The 12500-nt window shown below is 53.4% G+C and overlaps 1 protein-coding gene across 2 annotated transcripts in view; it reads left to right on the plus strand.

The window, feature by feature from the left end:
* mamdc2a (MAM domain containing 2a) overlaps positions 1 to 12500 on the plus strand; it is a 139506-nt gene that overhangs the window by 1146 nt on the left and 125860 nt on the right. The window lies entirely within an intron of this gene.

Raw genomic sequence — 12500 nt, forward strand, 5'->3', positions numbered from 1 at the left:
CAGGAACGTTTTGGAGTTGTATTTTGTGTGTATTTCGTGACTGTTGGGAACTAGGCTACACTGGCACACCTACTTCCAGTGAATGACGCTAAGCTAGGCTAACGGTGCAGCTGTTCCCTAAGCCTAATGCATGCACAGAGAAGAAAGGGGTATCTGCTTGTCTAACTCCAGGGTAGATGGCAAATAAGCTAATTTCCCAAAAAGTTGGCGTGTTCCTTTAACACTGTTGGAACGGAATCTTGGAACCTATTCCATAATATACTCAAAGTATTAAGAGCGATGCACTGCTCTGTTGTTCTATTAAGTGTTATGAGCGATACACTGCTCTGTTGTAAATGTTATTGTATATTTGTATTGAACTATTTGATCACACTTTTTGACTCTGTCTATTCTATTTTATAATTTGTATTACTGCCTATTTTTAAACTGAATCAAACCGCACTTTTCTACTCTGTCTATTCTATTTTTAAACTGAATGAAACCGTAAACAGAGAGGCCTATTGGGATCCTAATGTGAAAAACTGTGATTTACCTTTTTATCTTTTTTATGCTCGCTGTATTTTTTACTGCTGTGAAGCACTTTGAACTGCAATAGCTGTATGAAAAGTGCTATACAAATAACGTTTATTATTACATTATAATTTATTATTATTCTACACATTCAAAATGTATGACTGGTTGGTTCTTAGGGTTCCTCAAGTTTGCTCTGAACTAGGAAAAACTGCTTTTTACTTGAACGCTTCCAACACCTGGAATGTCCTCCAACTGACTCTAAAGCTGAAGGTTCTTCCTTCTCTTGCCGTGTTTAAAAGTATGATCTCTGACCTCTGTGTGTCAGTGTCGTCGCTGATTTGTATTGTTTATTCTTATTTATTGTGCCTATATATATGTATATGAAATTGGGGTTTCTTCCGGGTACTCTGGTTTCCTCCCACACCATGAACGACATGCATACTCATGCCATTACCCTTGAGCAAGGCACTGGCATTAGAACTGGAGTTGGTCCCTGGGCGCCGCACTGTGGATGCCCACTAATCCTAGAAGAGTTAGGAGGTTAAACACAGAAGACATGTCTACCCCACGTTCCTGGGTTAGGGTTAGAGTAGGGGGTTCCCCCACGTTCCTGGGTTAGGGTTAGAGTAGGGGGTTCCCCCACGTTCCTGGGTTAGGGTTAGAGTAGGGGGTTCCCCCACGTTCCTGGCTTAGGGTTAGAGTAGGGGGTTCCCCCACGTTCCTGGGTTAGGGTTAGAGTAGGGGGTTCCCCCACGTTCCTGGTTTAGGGTTAGAGTAGGGGGTTCCCCCACGTTCCTGGTTTAGGGTTAGAGTAGGGGGTTCCCCGACGTTCCTGGGTTAGGGTTAGAGTAGGGGGTTCCCCCACGTTCCTGGTTTAGGGTTAGAGTAGGGGGTTCCCCCAACGTTCCTGGTTTAGGGTTAGAGTAGGGGGTTCCCCCACGTTCCTGGCTTAGGGTTAGAGTAGGGGGTTCCCCCACGTTCCTGGTTTAGGGTTAGAGTAGGGGGTTCCCCCACGTTCCTGGTTTAGGGTTAGAGTAGGGGGTTCCCCCAACGTTCCTGGTTTAGGGTTAGAGTAGGGGGTTCCCCCACGTTCCTGGGTTAGGGTTAGACTAGGGGGTTCCCCCACGTTCCTGGGTTAGGGTTAGAGTAGGGGGTTCCCCCACGTTCCTGGGTTAGGGTTAGAGTAGGGGGTTCCCCCACGTTCCTGGGTTAGGGTTAGAGTAGGGGGTTCCCCCACGTTCCTGGCTTAGGGTTAGAGTAGGGGGTTCCCCCAACGTTCCTGGCTTAGGGTTAGAGTAGGGGGTTCCCCCACGTTCCTGGGTTAGGGTTAGAGTAGGGGGTTCCCCCACGTTCCTGGGTTAGGGTTAGAGTAGGGGGTTCCCCGACGTTCCTGGCTTAGGGTTAGAGTAGGGGGTTCCCCGACGTTCCTGGGTTAGGGTTAGAGTAGGGGGTTCCCCCACGTTCCTGGTTTAGGGTTAGAGTAGGGGGTTCCCCCAACGTTCCTGGTTTAGGGTTAGAGTAGGGGGTTCCCCCACGTTCCTGGTTTAGGGTTAGAGTAGGGGGTTCCCCCACGTTCCTGGGTTAGGGTTAGAGTAGGGGGTTCCCCGACGTTCCTGGGTTAGGGTTAGACTACGGGGTTCCCCCACGTTCCTGGGTTAGGGTTAGAGTAGGGGGTTCCCCGACGTTCCTGGTTTAGGGTTAGAGTAGGGGGTTCCCCCACGTTCCTGGGTTAGGGTTAGACTACGGGGTTCCCCCACGTTCCTGGGTTAGGGTTAGAATAGGGGGTTCCCCCACGTTCCTGGGTTAGGGTTAGACTAGGGGGTTCCCCCACGTTCCTGGGTTAGGGTTAGAGTAGGGGGTTCCCCCAACGTTCCTGGGTTAGGGTTAGAGTAGGGGGTTCCCCCACGTTCCTGGGTTAGGGTTAGAGTAGGGGGTTCCCCCACGTTCCTGGTTTAGGGTTAGAATAGGGGGTTCCCCCAACGTTCCTGGCTTAGGGTTAGAGTAGGGGGTTCCCCCACGTTCCTGGTTTAGGGTTAGAGTAGGGGGTTCCCCCACGTTCCTGGTTTAGGGTTAGAGTAGGGGGTTCCCCCATGTTCCTGGTTTAGGGTTAGAGTAGGGGGTTCCCCCAACGTTCCTGGTTTAGGGTTAGAGTAGGGGGTTCCCCCACGTTCCTGGCTTAGGGTTAGAGTAGAGGGTTCCCCGACGTTCCTGGCTTAGGGTTAGAGTAGGGGGTTCCCCGACGTTCCTGGCTTAGGGTTAGAGTAGGGGGTTCCCCCACGTTCCTGGCTTAGGGTTAGAGTAGGGGGTTCCCCCACGTTCCTGGGTTAGGGTTAGAGTAGGGGGTTCCCCGACGTTCCTGGCTTAGGGTTAGAGTAGGGGGTTCCCCCACGTTCCTGGGTTAGGGTTAGAGTAGGGGGTTCCCCCACGTTCCTGGCTTAGGGTTAGAGTAGGGGGTTCCCCGACGTTCCTGGCTTAGGGTTAGAGTAGGGGGTTCCCCCACGTTCCTGGTTTAGGGTTAGAGTAGGGGGTTCCCCCACGTTCCTGGGTTAGGGTTAGACTAGGGGGTTCCCCCAACGTTCCTGGGTTAGGGTTAGAGTAGGGGGTTCCCCCACGTTCCTGGTTTAGGGTTAGAGTAGGGGGTTCCCCCAACGTTCCTGGTTTAGGGTTAGAGTAGGGGGTTCCCCCACGTTCCTAGTTTAGGGTTAGAGTAGGGGGTTCCCCGACGTTCCTGGGTTAGGGTTAGAGTAGGGGGTTCCCCCACGTTCCTGGGTTAGGGTTAGAGTAGGGGGTTCCCCGACGTTCCTGGGTTAGGGTTAGAGTAGGGGGTTCCCCGACGTTCCTGGCTTAGGGTTAGAGTAGGGGGTTCCCCCACGTTCCTGGGTTAGGGTTAGAGTAGGGGGTTCCCCCACGTTCCTGGGTTAGGGTTAGAGTAGGGGGTTCCCCCACGTTCCTGGGTTAGGGTTAGAGTAGGGGGTTCCCCCACGTTCCTGGTTTAGGGTTAGAGTAGGGGGTTCCCCCAACGTTCCTGGTTTAGGGTTAGAGTAGGGGGTTCCCCGACGTTCCTGGCTTAGGGTTAGAGTAGGGGGTTCCCCCACGTTCCTGGCTTAGGGTTAGAGTAGGGGGTTCCCCCACGTTCCTGGGTTAGGGTTAGAGTAGGGGGTTCCCCGACGTTCCTGGGTTAGGGTTAGAGTAGGGGGTTCCCCGACGTTCCTGGCTTAGGGTTAGAGTAGGGGGTTCCCCCAACGTTCCTGGCTTAGGGTTAGAGTAGGGGGTTCCCCCACGTTCCTGGGTTAGGGTTAGAGTAGGGGGTTCCCCCACGTTCCTGGGTTAGGGTTAGAGTAGGGGGTTCCCCCACGTTCCTGGCTTAGGGTTAGAGTAGAGGGTTCCCCGACGTTCCTGGCTTAGGGTTAGAGTAGGGGGTTCCCCGACGTTCCTGGCTTAGGGTTAGAGTAGGGGGTTCCCCCACGTTCCTGGCTTAGGGTTAGAGTAGGGGGTTCCCCCACGTTCCTGGGTTAGGGTTAGAGTAGGGGGTTCCCTGACGTTCCTGGCTTAGGGTTAGAGTAGGGGGTTCCCCCACGTTCCTGGGTTAGGGTTAGAGTAGGGGGTTCCCCCACGTTCCTGGCTTAGGGTTAGAGTAGGGGGTTCCCCGACGTTCCTGGCTTAGGGTTAGAGTAGGGGGTTCCCCCACGTTCCTGGTTTAGGGTTAGAGTAGGGGGTTCCCCCACGTTCCTGGGTTAGGGTTAGACTAGGGGGTTCCCCCAACGTTCCTGGGTTAGGGTTAGAGTAGGGGGTTCCCCCACGTTCCTGGTTTAGGGTTAGAGTAGGGGGTTCCCCCAACGTTCCTGGTTTAGGGTTAGATTAGGGGGTTCCCCCACGTTCCTGGTTTAGGGTTAGAGTAGGGGGTTCCCCGACGTTCCTGGCTTAGGGTTAGAGTAGGGGGTTCCCCCAACGTTCCTGGCTTAGGGTTAGAGTAGGGGGTTCCCCCACGTTCCTGGCTTAGGGTTAGAGTAGGGGGTTCCCCCAACGTTCCTGGCTTAGGGTTAGAGTAGGGGGTTCCCCCACGTTCCTGGGTTAGGGTTAGAGTAGGGGGTTCCCCCACGTTCCTGGGTTAGGGTTAGAGTAGGGGGTTCCCCCACGTTCCTGGCTTAGGGTTAGAGTAGGGGGTTCCCCCACGTTCCTGGGTTAGGGTTAGAGTAGGGGGTTCCCCCACGTTCCTGGGTTAGGGTTAGACTAGGGGGTTCCCCCAACGTTCCTGGGTTAGGGTTAGAGTAGGGGGTTCCCCCACGTTCCTGGTTTAGGGTTAGAGTAGGGGGTTCCCCCAACGTTCCTGGTTTAGGGTTAGAGTAGGGGGTTCCCCCACGTTCCTGGTTTAGGGTTAGAGTAGGGGGTTCCCCGACGTTCCTGGCTTAGGGTTAGAGTAGGGGGTTCCCCCAACGTTCCTGGCTTAGGGTTAGAGTAGGGGGTTCCCCCACGTTCCTGGCTTAGGGTTAGAGTAGGGGGTTCCCCCAACGTTCCTGGCTTAGGGTTAGAGTAGGGGGTTCCCCCACGTTCCTGGGTTAGGGTTAGAGTAGGGGGTTCCCCCACATTCCTGGGTTAGGGTTAGAGTAGGGGGTTCCCCGACGTTCCTGGCTTAGGGTTAGAGTAGGGGGTTCCCCCAACGTTCCTGGCTTAGGGTTAGAGTAGGGGGTTCCCCCACGTTCCTGGGTTAGGGTTAGAGTAGGGGGTTCCCCCACGTTCCTGGGTTAGGGTTAGAGTAGGGGGTTCCCCCACGTTCCTGGCTTAGGGTTAGAGTAGAGGGTTCCCCGACGTTCCTGGCTTAGGGTTAGAGTAGGGGGTTCCCCGACGTTCCTGGCTTAGGGTTAGAGTAGGGGGTTCCCCCACGTTCCTGGCTTAGGGTTAGAGTAGGGGGTTCCCCCACGTTCCTGGGTTAGGGTTAGAGTAGGGGGTTCCCTGACGTTCCTGGCTTAGGGTTAGAGTAGGGGGTTCCCCCACGTTCCTGGGTTAGGGTTAGAGTAGGGGGTTCCCCCACGTTCCTGGCTTAGGGTTAGAGTAGGGGGTTCCCCGACGTTCCTGGCTTAGGGTTAGAGTAGGGGGTTCCCCCACGTTCCTGGTTTAGGGTTAGAGTAGGGGGTTCCCCCACGTTCCTGGTTTAGGGTTAGAGTAGGGGGTTCCCCCACGTTCCTGGGTTAGGGTTAGAGTAGGGGGTTCCCCGACGTTCCTGGGTTAGGGTTAGACTACGGGGTTCCCCCACGTTCCTGGGTTAGGGTTAGAGTAGGGGGTTCCCCGACGTTCCTGGTTTAGGGTTAGAGTAGGGGGTTCCCCCACGTTCCTGGGTTAGGGTTAGACTACGGGGTTCCCCCACGTTCCTGGGTTAGGGTTAGAATAGGGGGTTCCCCCACGTTCCTGGGTTAGGGTTAGACTAGGGGGTTCCCCCACGTTCCTGGGTTAGGGTTAGAGTAGGGGGTTCCCCCAACGTTCCTGGGTTAGGGTTAGAGTAGGGGGTTCCCCCACGTTCCTGGGTTAGGGTTAGAGTAGGGGGTTCCCCCACGTTCCTGGTTTAGGGTTAGAATAGGGGGTTCCCCCAACGTTCCTGGCTTAGGGTTAGAGTAGGGGGTTCCCCCACGTTCCTGGTTTAGGGTTAGAGTAGGGGGTTCCCCCACGTTCCTGGTTTAGGGTTAGAGTAGGGGGTTCCCCCACGTTCCTGGTTTAGGGTTAGAGTAGGGGGTTCCCCCAACGTTCCTGGTTTAGGGTTAGAGTAGGGGGTTCCCCCACGTTCCTGGCTTAGGGTTAGAGTAGAGGGTTCCCCGACGTTCCTGGCTTAGGGTTAGAGTAGGGGGTTCCCCGACGTTCCTGGCTTAGGGTTAGAGTAGGGGGTTCCCCCACGTTCCTGGCTTAGGGTTAGAGTAGGGGGTTCCCCCACGTTCCTGGGTTAGGGTTAGAGTAGGGGGTTCCCCGACGTTCCTGGCTTAGGGTTAGAGTAGGGGGTTCCCCCACGTTCCTGGGTTAGGGTTAGAGTAGGGGGTTCCCCCACGTTCCTGGCTTAGGGTTAGAGTAGGGGGTTCCCCGACGTTCCTGGCTTAGGGTTAGAGTAGGGGGTTCCCCCACGTTCCTGGTTTAGGGTTAGAGTAGGGGGTTCCCCCACGTTCCTGGGTTAGGGTTAGACTAGGGGGTTCCCCCAACGTTCCTGGGTTAGGGTTAGAGTAGGGGGTTCCCCCACGTTCCTGGTTTAGGGTTAGAGTAGGGGGTTCCCCCAACGTTCCTGGTTTAGGGTTAGAGTAGGGGGTTCCCCCACGTTCCTAGTTTAGGGTTAGAGTAGGGGGTTCCCCGACGTTCCTGGGTTAGGGTTAGAGTAGGGGGTTCCCCCACGTTCCTGGGTTAGGGTTAGAGTAGGGGGTTCCCCGACGTTCCTGGGTTAGGGTTAGAGTAGGGGGTTCCCCGACGTTCCTGGCTTAGGGTTAGAGTAGGGGGTTCCCCCACGTTCCTGGGTTAGGGTTAGAGTAGGGGGTTCCCCCACGTTCCTGGGTTAGGGTTAGAGTAGGGGGTTCCCCCACGTTCCTGGGTTAGGGTTAGAGTAGGGGGTTCCCCCACGTTCCTGGTTTAGGGTTAGAGTAGGGGGTTCCCCCAACGTTCCTGGTTTAGGGTTAGAGTAGGGGGTTCCCCGACGTTCCTGGCTTAGGGTTAGAGTAGGGGGTTCCCCCACGTTCCTGGCTTAGGGTTAGAGTAGGGGGTTCCCCCACGTTCCTGGGTTAGGGTTAGAGTAGGGGGTTCCCCGACGTTCCTGGGTTAGGGTTAGAGTAGGGGGTTCCCCGACGTTCCTGGCTTAGGGTTAGAGTAGGGGGTTCCCCCAACGTTCCTGGCTTAGGGTTAGAGTAGGGGGTTCCCCCACGTTCCTGGGTTAGGGTTAGAGTAGGGGGTTCCCCCACGTTCCTGGGTTAGGGTTAGAGTAGGGGGTTCCCCCACGTTCCTGGCTTAGGGTTAGAGTAGAGGGTTCCCCGACGTTCCTGGCTTAGGGTTAGAGTAGGGGGTTCCCCGACGTTCCTGGCTTAGGGTTAGAGTAGGGGGTTCCCCCACGTTCCTGGCTTAGGGTTAGAGTAGGGGGTTCCCCCACGTTCCTGGGTTAGGGTTAGAGTAGGGGGTTCCCTGACGTTCCTGGCTTAGGGTTAGAGTAGGGGGTTCCCCCACGTTCCTGGGTTAGGGTTAGAGTAGGGGGTTCCCCCACGTTCCTGGCTTAGGGTTAGAGTAGGGGGTTCCCCGACGTTCCTGGCTTAGGGTTAGAGTAGGGGGTTCCCCCACGTTCCTGGTTTAGGGTTAGAGTAGGGGGTTCCCCCACGTTCCTGGGTTAGGGTTAGACTAGGGGGTTCCCCCAACGTTCCTGGGTTAGGGTTAGAGTAGGGGGTTCCCCCACGTTCCTGGTTTAGGGTTAGAGTAGGGGGTTCCCCCAACGTTCCTGGTTTAGGGTTAGATTAGGGGGTTCCCCCACGTTCCTGGTTTAGGGTTAGAGTAGGGGGTTCCCCGACGTTCCTGGCTTAGGGTTAGAGTAGGGGGTTCCCCCAACGTTCCTGGCTTAGGGTTAGAGTAGGGGGTTCCCCCACGTTCCTGGCTTAGGGTTAGAGTAGGGGGTTCCCCCAACGTTCCTGGCTTAGGGTTAGAGTAGGGGGTTCCCCCACGTTCCTGGGTTAGGGTTAGAGTAGGGGGTTCCCCCACGTTCCTGGGTTAGGGTTAGAGTAGGGGGTTCCCCCACGTTCCTGGCTTAGGGTTAGAGTAGGGGGTTCCCCCACGTTCCTGGGTTAGGGTTAGAGTAGGGGGTTCCCCCACGTTCCTGGGTTAGGGTTAGACTAGGGGGTTCCCCCAACGTTCCTGGGTTAGGGTTAGAGTAGGGGGTTCCCCCACGTTCCTGGTTTAGGGTTAGAGTAGGGGGTTCCCCCAACGTTCCTGGTTTAGGGTTAGAGTAGGGGGTTCCCCCACGTTCCTGGTTTAGGGTTAGAGTAGGGGGTTCCCCGACGTTCCTGGCTTAGGGTTAGAGTAGGGGGTTCCCCCAACGTTCCTGGCTTAGGGTTAGAGTAGGGGGTTCCCCCACGTTCCTGGCTTAGGGTTAGAGTAGGGGGTTCCCCCAACGTTCCTGGCTTAGGGTTAGAGTAGGGGGTTCCCCCACGTTCCTGGGTTAGGGTTAGAGTAGGGGGTTCCCCCACATTCCTGGGTTAGGGTTAGAGTAGGGGGTTCCCCGACGTTCCTGGCTTAGGGTTAGAGTAGGGGGTTCCCCCAACGTTCCTGGCTTAGGGTTAGAGTAGGGGGTTCCCCCACGTTCCTGGGTTAGGGTTAGAGTAGGGGGTTCCCCCACGTTCCTGGGTTAGGGTTAGAGTAGGGGGTTCCCCCACGTTCCTGGCTTAGGGTTAGAGTAGAGGGTTCCCCGACGTTCCTGGCTTAGGGTTAGAGTAGGGGGTTCCCCGACGTTCCTGGCTTAGGGTTAGAGTAGGGGGTTCCCCCACGTTCCTGGCTTAGGGTTAGAGTAGGGGGTTCCCCCACGTTCCTGGGTTAGGGTTAGAGTAGGGGGTTCCCTGACGTTCCTGGCTTAGGGTTAGAGTAGGGGGTTCCCCCACGTTCCTGGGTTAGGGTTAGAGTAGGGGGTTCCCCCACGTTCCTGGCTTAGGGTTAGAGTAGGGGGTTCCCCGACGTTCCTGGCTTAGGGTTAGAGTAGGGGGTTCCCCCACGTTCCTGGTTTAGGGTTAGAGTAGGGGGTTCCCCCACGTTCCTGGGTTAGGGTTAGACTAGGGGGTTCCCCCAACGTTCCTGGGTTAGGGTTAGAGTAGGGGGTTCCCCCACGTTCCTGGTTTAGGGTTAGAGTAGGGGGTTCCCCCAACGTTCCTGGTTTAGGGTTAGATTAGGGGGTTCCCCCACGTTAATGGTTTAGGGTTAGAGTAGGGGGTTCCCCGACGTTCCTGGCTTAGGGTTAGAGTAGGGGGTTCCCCCAACGTTCCTGGCTTAGGGTTAGAGTAGGGGGTTCCCCCACGTTCCTGGCTTAGGGTTAGAGTAGGGGGTTCCCCCAACGTTCCTGGCTTAGGGTTAGAGTAGGGGGTTCCCCCACGTTCCTGGGTTAGGGTTAGAGTAGGGGGTTCCCCCACGTTCCTGGGTTAGGGTTAGAGTAGGGGGTTCCCCCACGTTCCTGGCTTAGGGTTAGAGTAGGAGGTTCCCCGACGTTCCTGGCTTAGGGTTAGAGTAGGGGGTTCCCCCACGTTCCTGGTTTAGGGTTAGAGTAGGGGGTTCCCCCACGTTCCTGGGTTAGGGTTAGACTAGGGGGTTCCCCCAACGTTCCTGGGTTAGGGTTAGAGTAGGGGGTTCCCCCACGTTCCTGGTTTAGGGTTAGAGTAGGGGGTTCCCCCAACGTTCCTGGTTTAGGGTTAGAGTAGGGGGTTCCCCCACGTTCCTGGTTTAGGGTTAGAGTAGGGGGTTCCCCGACGTTCCTGGCTTAGGGTTAGAGTAGGGGGTTCCCCCAACGTTCCTGGCTTAGGGTTAGAGTAGGGGGTTCCCCCACGTTCCTGGCTTAGGGTTAGAGTAGGGGGTTCCCCCAACGTTCCTGGCTTAGGGTTAGAGTAGGGGGTTCCCCCACGTTCCTGGGTTAGGGTTAGAGTAGGGGGTTCCCCCACATTCCTGGGTTAGGGTTAGAGTAGGGGGTTCCCCGACGTTCTTTTTTTTTTTAAATACTTTATTTCTCAGTTTACTATAGACAAGAACAGACCAACAAAAATAAACAGACAGAACAAAAATAAACAGACATAACAAAACTAAAGAACTAAAAGGACTGCCAGACAGGAAAATAAAATAACAGTGACTTAACTCAAAGCATTACACAGTGATGTTGTGTTGTATAGCCAGGTGTTACAAGAGCACAGGTAAAACAAGAGATATACAGGGGTGCGTCTCTGCAGAATGCAGTTATTTGTCCTTCAGATAGTCAATGAATGGGCTCCATATGTCCGAAAACCTGTTGTGCTCTTTGGATCTGTAATAGCGGATCCTCTCCATCTGTATGATTGTGATCATTTCATTGAGCCATTTCTGGAAACACGGGGGTGTAGGTGATTTCCAATCGGTTAGAATCATTTTCTTTGCGGCTACCATGCCGAGCATTAGTGTCTGTTGTTCCTCCCTCGTGTACCTTAAGGCAGTCTCTGAACACCCAAAGAGTGCCAACTCTGGATCAGGGGGAATGTCCTTTCCATAGACCCTGGAAAACCACTGGAATATTTCACCCCAGAATTTTTGTAAATGAGGACAGAGCCAAAAGAGATGTGTTAAAGAGCCCTCTGCAACTTTACACCTGTCACATAATGGAGAAAGAGATGGATAAATTCTGTGTAGTTTGGTCTTTGAATAGTGGAGTCTATGGATGACTTTAACATGGATGACATTGATCGAGCAAGTTTGGATTCTAGTCAAACCTTCATTCCAGGTGCTCTCAGACACCTCGAGATTCAGCTCAGTGGACCAGGCATCTCTCAGATGGTCAGTGGACACAGAGGTGGAAAACAGGGACATAAAGCGAGATATCAGGTGTCTGGAGTCTGGAGGAAGCTTCAGGAGATCATAGAATGGGCAATTCACTGGCATGGTTTCAAAATGTGGAATTTTTTCTTTGACATAGTGTCTGATTTGGAGATATCGGAAAAAGTGGGAGTTAGGGATGTTACATTTTGTGTTCAGTTGGTCGAATGATGCAAACTGTTTGTCTATGTACAAGTCTCCAAGTTCCCCCAACGTTCCTGGCTTAGGGTTAGAGTTTGATTGATTGATTGATTGAAAACTTTATTAACAGATTGCAGAATGGGTACAATACAGTACAGCTCAATACACAATTGTTAAGGGGATGCAGACCAGAGAAAGACTTTCATCTTGTTTACATCAGGGTCCCCCATTTTCAATTCATGGTAACATATATGACGTACATGACATACAGATAGAGAGTACTGCTACATCTAGACATTTATGACATACCAGATCTACAAATACAGTAACTTACTGTTTGTGATACGAAAAGAGTCCAGAAAAAAAGTATATACATTTGACGAAGAAACTGTACATTGGAGGAGGTTGGGTAGGTGGGGGGGGGGGGTGGGTGGTACTGTACATTGGAGGTGGTTGGGTGGGTGGGGGGGGGGGGAGGTTGGGTAGGAGTGGGGGGAGGTTGGGTAGGAGGGGTGGGTGTGGGACACTGTACAACTGTACAAGCAAAACTGTACATTGGAATATTGACGAAACCATACTTGGTAATTTACTGTACATTGGAGGGGGTTGTGTTAGGACATTTACAGGGGCCAGTTTCGAATTGCAGTCTCCCGTAGGTGTTTTTTGAGAGTGTTTTTGAAAGTGGGTAGTGATTCACATTCCTTTACAGCTTTGGGTAGGACGTTCCACATTGATGTGGCATAATTGCGAAACGTGTTTAGTCCCGTGTTTGAGCCGAATCTGGGTTTAACATGATTTGTGGAGCTCCCTCTGGTGTTGTGATCGTGGTATTCACTGACCTTTGGGAAGTATTTTGACATGTACATGGGTACCTTGGTCGTGTAGTGTATCTTGTAGTAGGGGGTTCCCCGACATTCCTGGGTTAGGGTTAGAGTAGGGGGTTCCCCCTATCTATCTATCTATCTATCTATCTATCTATCTATCTATCTATCTATCTATCTATCTATCTATCTATCTATCTATCTATCTATCTATCTATCTATCTATCTATCTATCTATCTATCTATCTATCTATTTATTTATTTACATACTGACAAGAGATAATCTAGTTTTATGCAGTGCATGATGGGTAATGGACAGAATTCAGGAGACCTGTCTTTAGTCCATTCATATCACAGTTTTTCAGTGTTTGCATTTGAAAGAATTCAAAGTGATGCATAATATTTGTTATTACAGTATGGTGTCCATTTACAGTAGTTGAACCAGTCAGGAAAGACCAGCCTTTGGTTTGGATAACTGTTCTATTA

Source organism: Notolepis coatsorum, assembly GCF_963971535.1.
Source record: "Notolepis coatsorum genome assembly, chromosome: 1".
Lineage (NCBI taxonomy): Eukaryota > Metazoa > Chordata > Actinopteri > Aulopiformes > Paralepididae > Notolepis > Notolepis coatsorum.